At 39.3% G+C, this 14649-nt stretch overlaps 1 long non-coding RNA gene across 1 annotated transcript in view; it reads left to right on the top strand.

The window, feature by feature from the left end:
* Positions 1–14649, top strand: part of LOC114012715 (uncharacterized) — an 82326-nt gene that overhangs the window by 17259 nt on the left and 50418 nt on the right. The window contains exon 3 of the long non-coding RNA XR_003555367.2: positions 3301–3483. This is a non-coding gene — a long non-coding RNA (uncharacterized LOC114012715). The remainder of the gene's footprint in view (positions 1–3300; positions 3484–14649) is intronic.

Genomic DNA, 14649 nt, shown 5'->3' on the forward strand with positions numbered 1-14649 from the left:
ATTGTTGAAGTTCTAGGTAGCTCAACACTTACTTCTCAGTTCCTTCATATATTGTTGAATCTATGTTGTTATGCTCTGTGTTACAGTAGTTACAAAAACAGGTACATGTGTGGAGATCAGTTTCATGGGTCTTGCTGTGCATGTGCTTTGATTTTGTGTTAGGTGTGGAAGCTGCCTGCCTGTATAGGGCTGTTCTTGATACCCATGGTGTGCTTTCGGATCTCAAAATGTGGAAGATACGCAGGAGAAAAATAATGGAAATACATTTACACCAGCAGTTTTAGCAGCTGATTTGCCCCCATGAGAAAGGATATGTCAAGGTCAGATATGGAGTTGTATTTTTTGAAAAGATGAGGGGAAAATGTCCTGAGTTTAATTTTGTTCATGATGAGGGAAAAAATTTACAAGGTATTTTTTTGTTCCTTCTCTGTTTTGCATGATGTTACCATAGGAGGGTTACTCATTAGATAGTAACAATTACAGTTCAAAATCAACTCATGGCTTTCAGAGTATCTGCTAATATACTTCGGCTTTCCAGTGCCTGAAACTGATGGCTCTTCAAGAAAAAAACAACATTAGTGTTAGATAAGACCCTTGTGAGGTCTGAAGAGTGTCATGGTGAGGGCTCCAAGGAGTGAACAGAGCAAACCAAGCTTCGTGAGAAAAGCCTAGCTCCAGAAAGCATGCCACATCAACAACACAGAATGATCATAGGCTCATATCTCCAGTTGGAGAGGACCTCAGGAGGCATCTAGTCCAACCTCCTGCTCCAGGCAGGGTCAGCTGTGACATCAGGCCGGGTTGATGAAAGTTTCATCCAGCTGGGTCATGGTGGCCTCCCGCCATGGAGGCTGTGCAGCCTCTCTGTGCAGCCTGCTTGACTGACCTCACGGCAGAAAATTTTTCCTTATTTCCAGACTGAACTTCTCATATTTCAACTTCTGTCTGTTGTGTCTTGTTCTCCCACCACACCCCACTGTGAACAACCTGGCTCTGACTTCTCAGTAACCTCCCCTGAGGTACAAAAGGCTGTCGGCCAGAGCCTCCCCTTCTCCAGGCTGGGTGGGCGCAGTCCCCTCAGCCCCCTCTCACAGGGCTCATGCCCCAGCCCCTGCGCTGCCCCGCAGGGCCTCCACCTTCACCTGCCTTGGTGGCACTCAGCCAGCTGAGGGGTGACACAGAAGGCCTGGCTGGCTGGGGCGGTCACACGCAGATCCACGAGATGGTGGTAGCCAGGACAGGCTTCGTGGCTGCTCCCTCCAAGCCGCCTGAGGCATGCGGGTGTTCTTGCTGACGCTCAGCTAGAGGCATTGCCCTGAGCTGATGCTGTTGGCTGGCCTAGCCTTGGCCTTTACAACAGGTTCCAGGTTAGTAGTGTTGCATTACTAATTTCAGGTATTAATTCAGAAAAATATCAGCCTGGATTCAGTATATGATGTAGTTTAAATGCTGTAAGATGTTAGAATGCTGTAGAGTTTTACTGAGCTGGGTGGTTTTTGAGCTGCTGGGATACATGCTGTAAGCAAAAAACATGAGCGTTAGAGATATACTTAGTCTTAAAGATTGATAAGTGCTTTGTAATTGCATAACTGCAGGAGCCAAAGCTTGAAGAACAATGCTAAATGTCATGAAATTTGTGATTTGATTTTAAAATTAAGCAACACTGATCAGATCAAGAGTCTATTGCTTTTGTAAAGCAAATGTTCCTCTGAGAAGGGCTTTTTCAAATAGTGAACCATGTCTGTAAAGTTCAGAAATGATAGCTGCTATTGTGTGCTCATCTGCTTGGCACAGTAATTAAAGTATACACTAATGCTCTTAAGACATGCATTTAAAAGTATGGATTGAAATTAATCACGCTGCGACTATATAAATTGCTTGCTGAGTACAACAACATATATGTTGCTATAGAAAGTTGTATGTTTGTGTATTTTACATGGGTACAGTTACACGTAGTATTTCACATATTTAATTTTATTACAAATAGTTTCAATATAAACAACACATTTAATTTTATTAAATATACATAGGGTTCTAATTACATATTTAACCTGTCTGGGACAAGTATTTTTAAAGGTAACTCCTGCACTGTATTAACCACTAAAAATTAAATTGTCAGAATGCTAGAATACCGCTCAAGGAGCCTTCGAGCTGTCCACAAGCATCTGTGTGAGCAGGGCAACAGGAATTCCTGTCTCTGCAAGATTTGAATCATCCAAGATGACTAGTTTCCACATACATACTGCAGATGGGGATGAGTCTCTCACAGCACACCAGGCTTGGCCCCTCTCTTGCCAACTGCAGAATGGATTTTTGCCGAGAGACGAGCTTTGTGGAGGAAGCCCTTCTCCAGTTAAAAAGCGTGATAATTCTTCAGCCATTAATTAGTTTTATCTTAGATTTAAGCTTGCGACGTTTATTCCGTCTCTGCTTTCCTGAAGGCTGCACAGTGTCCTTGAGAAATCTCCAGTGTGAATCTGCAGGCTGTGAGGTAGTGCCACTGTCTTGTAACATGGTTACTCTTCATACTAGAAAACCTTTGTAATAAATAATCTGCAAGACATTTGAGAAACCGTTAATGTTACTCCTATACTGGACAATTCATCAGATCAAGTTTACTCTGTTATTTTACAGACTACGTGACTTGTAAGTCAAAAAGCAGGTGTCTGTCCTTTTCACATCACTGAAATGCATGCAGCGTACAGTTCAAAACAATACTGCTGTCCTGCTTTACAATGCAGATACCTTCTTTTCTTTTACAGTCTGTCTCACTGTATAGAGAGCAGTTGGAAGTACATGTGCTCACTGCTTGATCTGTTGCTTTTTCTTCATGGTACAGTGCAGTCCTGACAAAGACTGTCGTTCTGTGCAGTGCGATCACGAAGCTAATGGATTAAGATAGAGAAGTATCTAGCAGCGTGTTGATAAAAAGGACACAAAAGGAATAAAATTGTTGTATGGGGAATTGTTTGGGAATTGCCGCCTTTGCGAAGTTAAAATTTATGCACTAAAAATGTCTTGTTCTTCCCTGCCTACACTGTGGTACAGGACCCAATTTTTGAAAATGGATGTTTCTGTAAAATTGATTTAAACTCACTTCTGTACATACTTCTTTGTATGTTTTGAGTGCTAAATGAAATGTTCAGGCAGCCTTTCTTTTACACCTAATATTGATGATCCTGCCCAAGAGTTACAAAAGCAGAAAGAAGAACACCCTAACAGACATTTACTGCCTTCAGTTGATACATATTTAACATGTTTCTGCATGGTGAAAGATTTTTTTTCTTTTTTTTCTTTCAGTGTATCAGCCTGGATGTAGTCTCCCGGTACGGAGTGTAAAATTTGCAGCAGAAGTACAGTTTAGCACTGAAAAAGCTCTTCCTCATCTGAACCATCATTCAAAATGCAGGATGAAAGTAGCCAAATAGAAGTTTTCTATCACATTGTCTGGAGGATTCCCAGAACATTCTTCGGAAACCTGGGGTAAGATTAAAAAAAAGGACAACTTAGTTGTAAAGTAGAAGCTGATACAAAGTGTGAAAGTATAGTTCTAGGGCTGAGAAGATACTGTTTGCGCATTGACCTTTATGCTGAAACATCTATAGGAGCAATTCCATGTAAGAAAATTTCAGTGCAGTATTTGTTCAAATAATGGAAAAAGAAACAACAATAAGCTTAAATAAGCCAGGATTATATGTATATATATTTGAAGAAATGGACTACTGTTTAAAAATGAAAGCATATGTTATGTTTTCTTTATTCTTTTGGTAATATATATCAAAGTACAGATATGTTTAATTACGAAAAATAAGTTTCAGTCTAAATATGGAAATTATGAATTGCTGAGTAGTACAATATATTTTGGCTTGCTTAGCTCCTGAGAGCTGAAGTATTTGCACTGGGTATAGTTAATGTCATTGCCTTGTTCTGAAGTGTTTCTGTTTCGTGTTCAGGAGTGGTATCTATTGTCTTATATTTGGTGAATTAAAGTCCTCCAGTTTTATTTCCTTTTTGCTATATCGATTTAGTATGGGTAGTTGTGGTGTCATCAGTATACCTTCTCTGTAGCTGTAGTCATAGTATTTCACATAAAGAGCATTTTCCAAGGGATATCAGTACTTTCTTGTATAAATGGATCTTTTCGCCTGCTTCTGTTTCAGGTCATATGTGTGACTAAAATTCATGCTAAAGGCCTTGTTGTCTAAATGTGTTTTGGGTACAGTTCTTAATATTGCAGGTGTTTACATTCATGGCAATATAAAATGCTTCTTATGAGAAATAATGGAATGCTTACTTTCTAGCCTTAGGAATTTGGCCAGGACATACAAACAATTTATTTTTCATTTGTTTATAATCAGACAAGTTTATAATTAAGACAGTAACGGGCGTAAACATTCTTGCAGCTTTGCAGCTCATCTTTCTTGTTAACATCAAAGAGAATATTTGTGGTAGAAGACATAGCAGTCGGTAATAAATGTGGGAGAATCAAGAGGATGCAGATCTTTAAATTTTTTTTATTTTTAAAGTCTGGTTATCCCCTATCCTCCTATCATCTGTGTATCTGCAATAAAGGAAAAGCATGCATACTTTTTTTTTTGTTATTATTCCAAATGCCGTAGATAAAAATGATAGCTATACACTGGTACCACATTCTGTGTGCATCCCAGACCACCAGAGATATGAATGAAAATGTACAGAGACTATATAACCATTGTATCAATATCCTATTTCTAGAAATGACTAGTGTAAATTGCCCTTTTTCTGATGAATCCATTGCACTAATCTGTAGCCTGCGTGGTCCAACTATGGATTAAATGAAGAACATGATAAAGCTGAACAGGAATCCTGGCATAGGATAATAGTATTTTGTTTTGCATAGGAGACGTGTGTGGGTGAATATATGTGCATTCATGCATACATGTGTATAAATATATAAAGTGTTTTGGATTTACTGTGTCTGAGAACAAAGCCCAGTATGTGATGGACCTTTTAATTTAAGGGATTGTGCATCTTCTGTGTCAGTTCTGAGACAGTTGAGGTCAGCTGAAGTATCAGTCCTGGAGGGTCACTGGTATGTAGGAGAGTTGCCAGCACCACAGTTTCTCTTAAGGGCCCTCTGAATCTATGATTTGATTCCTCTCTCAGCTTGGTCCAAATTAGTGTGTATTGTTGGCTATGAAGCCCATTCGTCTCTGCAACAACTAGGGACATTTGTCTGGGGCTGTGCATACCTGCTGGAAGGTTCTGGGGGGTTGTGAGTTTCAAGGCCTTAAAATAATTATATAGAGTAATGACTTCCACTGATGAAATGTTACCAATTTGCTGATTTTTGTCTTGGTTTATGTCTTTAATTATGTGCCAGTGGTGTTAAAAAGCTGAGATTTGGATGTCCATATATTTTACACGTAATTTAAAACATAAATAGCTAACCATAAGAATCTTCTTGTAAAAAATGGAGAGAGAGAAAGAGAAAAAAAAATATCAGTCTGGTTAAAAGCTAGTGGTTCTTATTAAGAAAACAGCGAGTTACTATTGCTGCCTCTGATATACATAAGTCTCTTTAGAACTAGACCTCAGAATAAATTGCGAGATCAGAGACTAAATTAAAATCTTCTAACACTCGATCCTCATGTATTTTTAAGGAAGTGATCTATTGCAAGAACTCTTAATGTATGAAGTCTTGTTAAGGTTAAAGTCTCTGCAGACTGAAGTTCATTTATTGAGTAAGAAACCCAGCTAACAATAAAAGCAGGTAATTCCCAATGATATTGTCACAAATAATTAAAATAAATTTGTAGTTAGAACGTCTTCAATGTATACAATAAATACTAGCCTCTCTTTTTACTATTACATTGTTTCATAATTTTCACAGCAATGTATACAATAAATACTAGCCTCTCTTTTTACTATTACATTGTTTCATAATTTTCACAGAAATAATTTAGTTTATTTTGCAAAAAACTAACCTTCGTGTCTTGTGCTAACTAATACTCAATACTCTTAGCATTTTCTCATTCTGTTGATTCTCACTTAGGTATTCATAGAAGGGTGTTTTGTTTAACATGCCTTAAAATGCTCAATAAACCTTCCTTCAAATAAGCTTGTTTTGAGTACTCTCAGAGGGAGGAGAAGCTGTTCTCCCATGCTTCCCATGCCCTGGATATGTGTAGCTGACCCTGTCAGCTGATGCTGCATTGTTTCAGGTACAAATAGAAAGATAAATCAGTAAATCTGATCTTGTCTTACCTGTTGCAAAGTGAGAAATGAGGCATTCTGAAAACAGATGCAAACAGATTCAAATTTGGTTTGCTTATTTCTAATTTCTCAGTTTCTGGCCCAGGGAGTGTGGTGTTCTCAAATCCTCAGACCAGCAGGGGGGAAAGGCTGACCCAGTGCTCGTTACATTTCTTGAAAGTTAATTTACGTGTATTCAGGTGAAGAAAAGAGGTTTGGTTGTGTGGTTGGTTTTTTTTTTTTTTCCTCAGCTGCAGTTTTCTTTGTAATTCCACAAGAAATAGAGTAATTTGGACTTCTCCTACCAAAAGCTTTAAACCCACCTGTGAAAAGCAGATTGTCTTGTACACAAGAGATCTTAACTTGACTGGTGAGAAATGAATACAGAAAATGGACAGTACAGTTGCTCCAATATTAAATTGCTCTTGCAAACCTTTCAAGTCTAGATTTCTTCCCAGTCCACGGGAAATGACTGATAATCCTTTTTTTTTTTTGTTTTTCCTTTTCTTTTTTTTATTCCCCAGAGAAGGAATGTACTGAAATAGAAATACAGTAGGTAACATAAAGATTAAAACATATCCTCAAGTTAGTTAATTCATTGGAAAGGTATTGACTTTCTCTTCCAACTAAGATGATAGTAATAAAGCCGGGAAAGTTAATTGTAGGAGAGGCTGCTTGCCTCATACTTGCATTGCTATCAGTTCCTTAGAATACCGCCAAACTTAAAAATATTTGGGATGAACTTCCAGTGCTGAGCATATTTTTTTCAGACTTACTGTGATAGGGCAACTTCAGTCAAAACAGCTTTTTCTGCAAAAAGAGCAGCTTTAACACTTCGGTATTTTCTAAATTTTGGGGACTTTATGCTTGTTTAACTGAAACCTTTTTCTATTCGGTTCTCTAAATACAATTCGTTGTTCATATACTCAGTTGGCTGATTGAACCTCCAGCTGAAAAGTGATTGCAAGATGAGTATATGTCCATTATAATTCAGACATTTTTCTGGTAGGTTCTAAAAAAATGTCTGCAGGCTTAAATAAATATGGTGGTGGTCTTAAGTGTGTAGCTCTTTTTTCTGTGTACATAATACCTGTGCAAAAGGCCCTATAAGAAAGAGTGGCTTAGCTCTAGCTAACATTGTAAAAAGAAATTTTATTTTGAAGATTTAAGGAACAAAAGGAGCTTGCAAGGAATAGCATGAGAAGGTAATTGAATTCCCTGGGTAACCAGGAGAAAGGTAGGCAGTTGTGTTACTTTTAGAGTATTTTGGGTAAGTCTTAATCTTTCTATTATTTTGATATGTCATATTCTTTATTTTCCATAGATATTATATTTTTACAAATTACCAAACAGGTTACCAAATATTTTCATAGTCTCATAATATTACTTGAGTACTTCCAATAACTTGCTTATATTAGTAATCAATGAAACTGAATTTTTAAACAAACAGTGATTAGCATACATGAATTCTCATTGTCGGAAGCTACATACCCAGCTTAAACAAAATCTGAGACAGGTAGTCATCAGAAGAGTTGATAGTTCCTATGTTTAAAGCATTAGGAGTGTAATTTCTGTGGAAGTGATGAAATGAGATTGGGTGATTTTTTCCCACCTACTTCAAAAACCTGTTCTGGATGAAAGTGTTGTTTCTGTAAGTGCCTGTGTCCTCTCCATCAGATATGGTGGGTGCCTGCTTCTGGGCACCCACTGTCTAGCAGGTTGAAGTCACAGGATGTGACCTGCATAGCCATAGCACTTGAGACTGGAACCAGTGGCTGTTAAATTGACTGGGAAGAGGTTTGCTGCTTTTAACGGCAGAACTCAGGACACCTCTTCCATAAGCATAAGTGTCTTCTGTGTTCTTGCTTTCAAAATGCATTAGGAATTATTCTTCCTAATAAAAAGAAGTTTCTTCATTTCACTGTCAGAAATAAGAATGGCCTAGTTATTAAAAACTGTTAAATATATGCAAGCAGAAAACAAAAATTAAATCTTACAAGTGAGGTTTTACTAAAAATGTTGACATTGGAGGAAATAAAATAAAGTTATCATATACTCCAGATACATTATTTAGTGCTGAATTTTGAAGCGTCTTGGTGTTGAAGCTTTGTATTTTTATTTGCACCAGCAGCCCAATCACTACAGTTCAGAAGAGCATTAGCAATGTGTAGCTGTTTCTGACAGATGCCACACTGGAGATCAGATGAGTTGGGTGATTGCTAATAATGTTTTGTACCTGTGTATGCAATTGATGGCAAAGCATCCTCAACCAACTAGTGACCGAGCTGTGTAAGTCCAAAGCATAGAGTCATTCTTGTGTTTTGGGACCTAAAGCTCTTTCACCATGGACATGTATGTTATTTCTAAATTAGACACATTGGTATTTCAGCTTATTCCTGTTGGAGCAGGTCTTGAAATAGCAGGATGGCAGATTGACTGCTGTTGCAATTTTTTTTTTCTTTAAATTGTCTCTTTTTAGGAAGTACTGTAATTTCTGAACATCATCGTTTTTCATGTATATGTGTTTGTGTATTTATTTCTTTGAAAGAGAGTGGTCAAAATCAGGGTAGAAAGGGGATGTGACAAAGGTGTCAGTATTCTCATTTGAAATGTTAGTATGACATCGCAGTTCATCAGAGACAGATGAATCTGTTAATACAATTCTGTCTTTTTATTGTATATTCTGTGTGGTTTTGATACTTTCAGGGAAATATATTTAAGAAGCATGCCTCTTTTTAGCAAATTAAAGGCACGTCACAATAAATGGATCTTAAAGGTACCTGCTGCCTTCTCCCCTAAGAAGTACCCACAATTTTAAATACCATCATTCTGGACTTAGCTCCGTGGAGAGAATTCCTCGGTTAGGTATTTGACGTGCTGTGGGGTGTGCCGTCTTCCATCTCCAAGTGACTTCTGCCTTGGTGTACCTGAGACATAGTACTGCATTAGTGCTAAACAGGCTTCAGGTATGTCCAGTGGAATGGACTGGACAACTTTCATTAACGGTTTAGTCTCCTTGTCTAATGATTCTTGTGACTCCCAATGTTTTCTCTACCCATGCTCCAGCAATTTACAGGCATGCTCAGTGAGATGGCTGGGTGATACGGCAAGTTTTCTTTTCTGTGAACAAGTGACGGTTATGAAACCAGATCCCAGCGTTGGCATTACTGCTGCAGAGCACAGATCAGTTGAACTATTAAAGCTGATTTAAAACTCCTCATTGAATTTTGCTGCTTCCTGGAGTTCTGAAGTAGTGCTCTCCGAGTCCCTTAGCACTCAGAGCAGCCCACAGGTTGGTCAGTGTGTGGCTGTAGGATCCAGACAGCCTGTAACACAGCCACGGAGACATTTGATTAGGAACTTTACCTTTGCTCCGATTTACCAGTCAGTAAGTGACACTTGCTTCAGACAATCTGACTCGTAAAAACTGCTTAGAGGACAGTCTTTAATGTTGCCTTTAACATTGGACCTTGAGTGAAGAAGATCTTCAGGTAGCCTGAGAGGAGGGACATTTTGGGTATGCTTTTAAGAAACCAGGTTTAGATGCTGAGCAGAACCCTACCAGTTTTGAGGTCATTATCTCTCGTCTCATGTGTTTATAGACTTTAGGTAGTTCCAGCCTTATGTGCCTATCAGGGGACTGTAGCAATCCTTGAGATTGGTAACAGAATAAGAGGTGGTGGTATGTTGAAGATACTGGAGCCCTTTCACAGGTATATCTGGTATTTGATTAAATCTAAGCATGTGATATTCAGGATATGATTCTTCTGTTTTGTTGGGCTTTTTAAAAATGAATTCTTCTTTTAAGGAAGAGAACTGCTTCTGCTATAAGAAAACTCCAGTGTGCATGCTGTTGTTGAAAAGTAAATTTAAGGGCATGTTATTTTTAATGTAAATGTGGAACTGCTGGTCACGGGCGCACAGACTGGTCTAAATTCATAGGTTCATGCAGCACTACTGCTCTGACTACAAATACTGATTATAGGATAATATTGTAAAGAAAGTGTAGTCTGCCCTTTTCTCATTTTTTAGATACAGTTTAGCAGCTAGACCTGAAATTAATTAATGCCATTTGACCACTCAGCTCCCTGTAGAAGAGCTCCACAAATCACAAGCAAGTCTAGGGCTGCTACGATGGTTGGCGTAATCAGAAGGTACATCTATAAAACTGGTTTTGTACAACCTGGGTTCAAGCAATTATCTGGCCTTTCTGATGTTTTCTTTAATCTCAGTTCTCTTGAGTATTATTGGACAATTAAATTGTGCGTCCACAAAATTCAGGTTTAGTAAACTGGCAGCAATAAACAATTAATAAGCATGAAAGAATTTAAGTGTATATTAGATGTAATTGTAACAGCTGTGTGATATATTATTCTCAGACTCTGGAATGAGGTGCCGGGACTGACATGAGTTGTTCTGAGTATTCCCTGGATTAAAAATTCTGCCGTTTGAATTCTGTCATGAAATGGTTGGCATCCCAACAATCACGACAAGTGTATGTTGGCAAGGAATTAAAAATGGTGGTCCCTCTGTAGTTTTCCAGGACGTTTACTGCCTGGGGATGGTAGACAGTTGTAGCTGTTACTAATGCCATTCTGTTGCCTGTGTTGCAGCTGATTTCTAAAACAAAGCAAGATTGGTTGCATATTCCACTTAGTAACAGCAACTGCTACATTTGGTTTTCTTTGACCGTTTTCTGACAATGGCGTTTCCATGTGCCCACTTCTTTTTTTGATTGTTGTTTTGATAATAAGATTAAATCTGACTCTGAGATCTCTCTGCCTTAAAACTGCAGTAAGGGCTGCTTGAAAAAGCTTGACCCTCCTAAAATGTTTACCCTCAAGAGGAGATACCTGATTTATTTATTTATTTATTTATTTATTTATTTATTGTTTTGGATCTGGTCTCATCAATGCAATTTTACTTCTTCAAACAATTGACCCTGCAGTTCATTATAGTGCAAGATTGGAACTCTTCTATAACTTTATTTTTAGTGACAATTACATTGAACCTTAAAATCAACTCACATTTGTGAAAAGAAAGGTTTGCACCAAGCCCAAACCTTAGCCCTTAAAGTTTGCTGTCACTTATGCTTCCAAGCGGGGCACCAGAAGATGGAATTCCAGCACCTTTGTTCTGAGAGAAGACCAGCTGGATGTGAGGTGCTCTTTGGTGGTGTGGCTTGACAATATTTCTCTATGACTGAATCAAATTAAGCATACAGTAACCTCACAAGCTATTTCAATTTTCACATCTTTTCAGTATTTTCACTTGCTAAGTACATTAAACAGTGTTTTTACCACTTTGAAGCATAGCATTGTTTGGCTCGTGTACTTGACCTGAGGATGCTGTGTCTGTTTTACCCCCTCTGGGGGCGGTTGTGTGTGACCCATTTTGAAGTGCTGGCTGTCATGTGAATGTTCATGGCCACCTCCACCTACAAATCGAGGGTGCATGGTCAGAGAACACTTTGATGCCATGCCTCAGGTGGGTGCACCCTTGGTGGTGACTCAATGGAGCTTCTCAACCTGAGGCAACAAGGCACTCTGCCCCTGCAAAGCAACTCAGCCCAGCAGGAGGGACTGAAGGGGAGCTTTGTTTCTACAGATTTTAGCATCTTTCTAGAGCAGAGCCTCTGCCTGTTTTTCAGAGCTTATGTACTTGATTAAAACATGATTTCCCTTCAGCTTCTGGAGCCAAGAAGCTCTTAGAGGCATGAATTAATGGGGAGACAGGTTGTGTCTGCTACAGAGTGGAGGAGCTGTGCTGCAGAAGAGAAAAGTCATTCTACTAGGTGATTTGTTAAGTTCAAGCAATGCTTCCAGAAATTTTCGAGCAAGAGTCTTTATCTGCACTTGAGACTGACACCATCACTTCTTCTTAGGAAGCTCTCCCACTAGAAAAGGTTGTAGTTTTCTTAAACATGACTGTGAGAAGTCTAGGAGAAGAAATTTAATACTTAGGCAGGAGGCAGGTGAAGGAGAATACTTCAGAAGATTTGGAGGCGTCTGCCAAGCTCATCAGAACAACCTCCTGTTGCAATGGCTGTGGCAACCCAACGGGAACTTGGAAAGAGGAGCATAGTTTGCCAGTTTGAAAAACTAGGTATTTTGTTCTTGTTGTACCTGACTGAAATATCCAAGTATTATATGTAGGAAAGCTCTCTGAATATCTGTATTAAAGTTAGCTGCAAAAATATGGAGCCCTCATGTTATTTACCTAGCATATTGTGCATGGTTAGCATCAGGCAGACAGAGAGAGACCTGCAGAGAGAAAAAAATCTGATTAACAACACCTAGAAATGGGCAAATTAATCCCCTGCAAGGAATCAGACTGCTAGGAATGCAGAACTTCCGAGCCAACAAGATTCCATGTGTATGTGGAAGAATTGTATCTGTACGTGAACTGACAAAGGGAATAAAAATGACAAAATGAAGGTACAGCTTTTTTGCATTTTCACAGCACAAAATGAAAGAGTGAAAAAAAATTGCCAGGAATGAATACACAAATGAATACCCTGGAACAGCTGAGGAAAACATTTGAGGAAAATATACACGAGGTAGCAGAGGGGTACTTTTCTCTAAATCCCAAAAGCAAGAAGCAGAGAAGAGGATAGATGCTTGCATCGTGTTGCTGAGGATTCTGGCATGCACATGTACTTTAGAAACATAAAAGGTCTCCTAATTAGAGACAGGATCATTTGTGGGACATGTGATTCCAGTTTATAGGAGGAATTGTGGAGAAAAAGACATCTAACCCTAAAGGAATGAATCAAAGAACAAGAGCAGCTGAACTGTCCAGGGAAAAGGAGCAAAATGATGGCCGCTCTCGCAATATGCAGGCTATGCTTAAAGTGAGTTCAGGAAATGGGGTAGAGACAGGGTCGTGAAGGACGCTGCTGTGGCAGTGTGCTGGTATGCTCTTCCGAACACATGCTGGAAGGGGTGTGGAAATCATCATTACTGAGGTCTCAGTGCTGCATGCAGCCTCTTTTGTGAAAAAGCTTAAAGTTGTGGAGAAATTTCCAAGGTATGGGGGGAAACTTGCAGCAAGACTTAAAGCAAATTCAACATCTTGTAGCACGTGCCCACTGCAGAAAGTGGTCGCTACTTATGTTTTCAGCTAGTGATTGCAGTAACTGTATTTGTGCTACACTGATGGATCCAGCAGCCACTCCGCTGGCAGTGGGAACATGGAGCCAGCCAGCAGCATGGCTGTGGCAAGGGACAGCAAGGCACTGCTGGGAAGCAGAGGGCAGGACAAGTGCAACCAAGGTATGTGGAGGCAGCCAGCTAGGAGTGCTGGTGACATGAAGACTGTGAGCAATGCACAAAAGCAAAGTAACATTAGAGGCTGGTAGGAACAGAATCACAAGGGTGTAATTCTGCAGTGAGCAGTGGGACTGTGCGTCTGGCTGATGCTTCGTGGGCTCTCCTGTCCTTCGCCAGAGAAAAGCAGGCAGAAGGAAACCAACAGGCAGTATGATGGTGTTGCAGCAAGGCGAAAGCAAGTTCTGTTTCAGCAGAACAGGAAACAAGAGGCTGTTCTGGAGCTCAGCATGTATGAAGGAATACGAAACAACGCTGGCCCAAGTGGGCTGGTGGAGAAGGCCAGCCTTTTGGTGTCTTTGAGTTAGCAGCCGCTAGTTAGTCACCAAATGTTTGCATGAAAAGCACAACAGCTGTCAAAAGAAAAGTTGTGGTGACCCGTCTGCAGTTCAGAGAGAGAAGTAGGAAGATAATGTTTGAAAGAGGCACCAGGAAGTTAATCTATCTGAGCATGACCTGAATGTTACCCCCATTTTTTCTGTTTCTGTACACCGTTCTGTAAAGAAAAGCCAATTATATTTTAGAAGAATAGGGGCCTCTCATGTTGTTATTCATCATGTGGTACATGAAACACTAATGCTAGCTCAGAAATTGTGAGTTAACCTTATTCTTTCATCACATATGATCATCTCATCACTAGACTGGTGACTGCTCAAAGCTGCCTGAAAATGGTTGGGCCCCAGACAACTAAACTTTTATACATTGGTACAAAAGCAGCAAAGAAGATGAGAAGGAAAACTGATTGTCCCAAGGGACAGAGCATAGTGGTTTGGTTAGTTCTGCTTAGAAAATCACTTGTGGCTTTTATAATGAGGAACTTAAGGTTTGAATTTTCAGACTTATTAGCTGTACATTTGTTTGTTTTTTATTAACTTAATATACTGTGTGCTACAGTTTCTTTGGGGTATTGAGTGAAGTGATGGATTCATCCAGTTTAGCTCTAAATGCACAGGCTTTCTTTCTCATAAAACTTTGAAGAGATTAGGGTCTCAAATTTCCTGAATTACAATTCTATGATTTTATTTTACGCCTGTATATTTTTGGTACAGCAGCTAATGTTTTCTGTCCTGTTTCATTTCTGAGAATA

The sequence above is a fragment of the Falco peregrinus genome, chromosome 6 (genome assembly GCF_023634155.1).
Source record: "Falco peregrinus isolate bFalPer1 chromosome 6, bFalPer1.pri, whole genome shotgun sequence".
NCBI classification, from domain to species: Eukaryota; Metazoa; Chordata; class Aves; order Falconiformes; family Falconidae; genus Falco; species Falco peregrinus.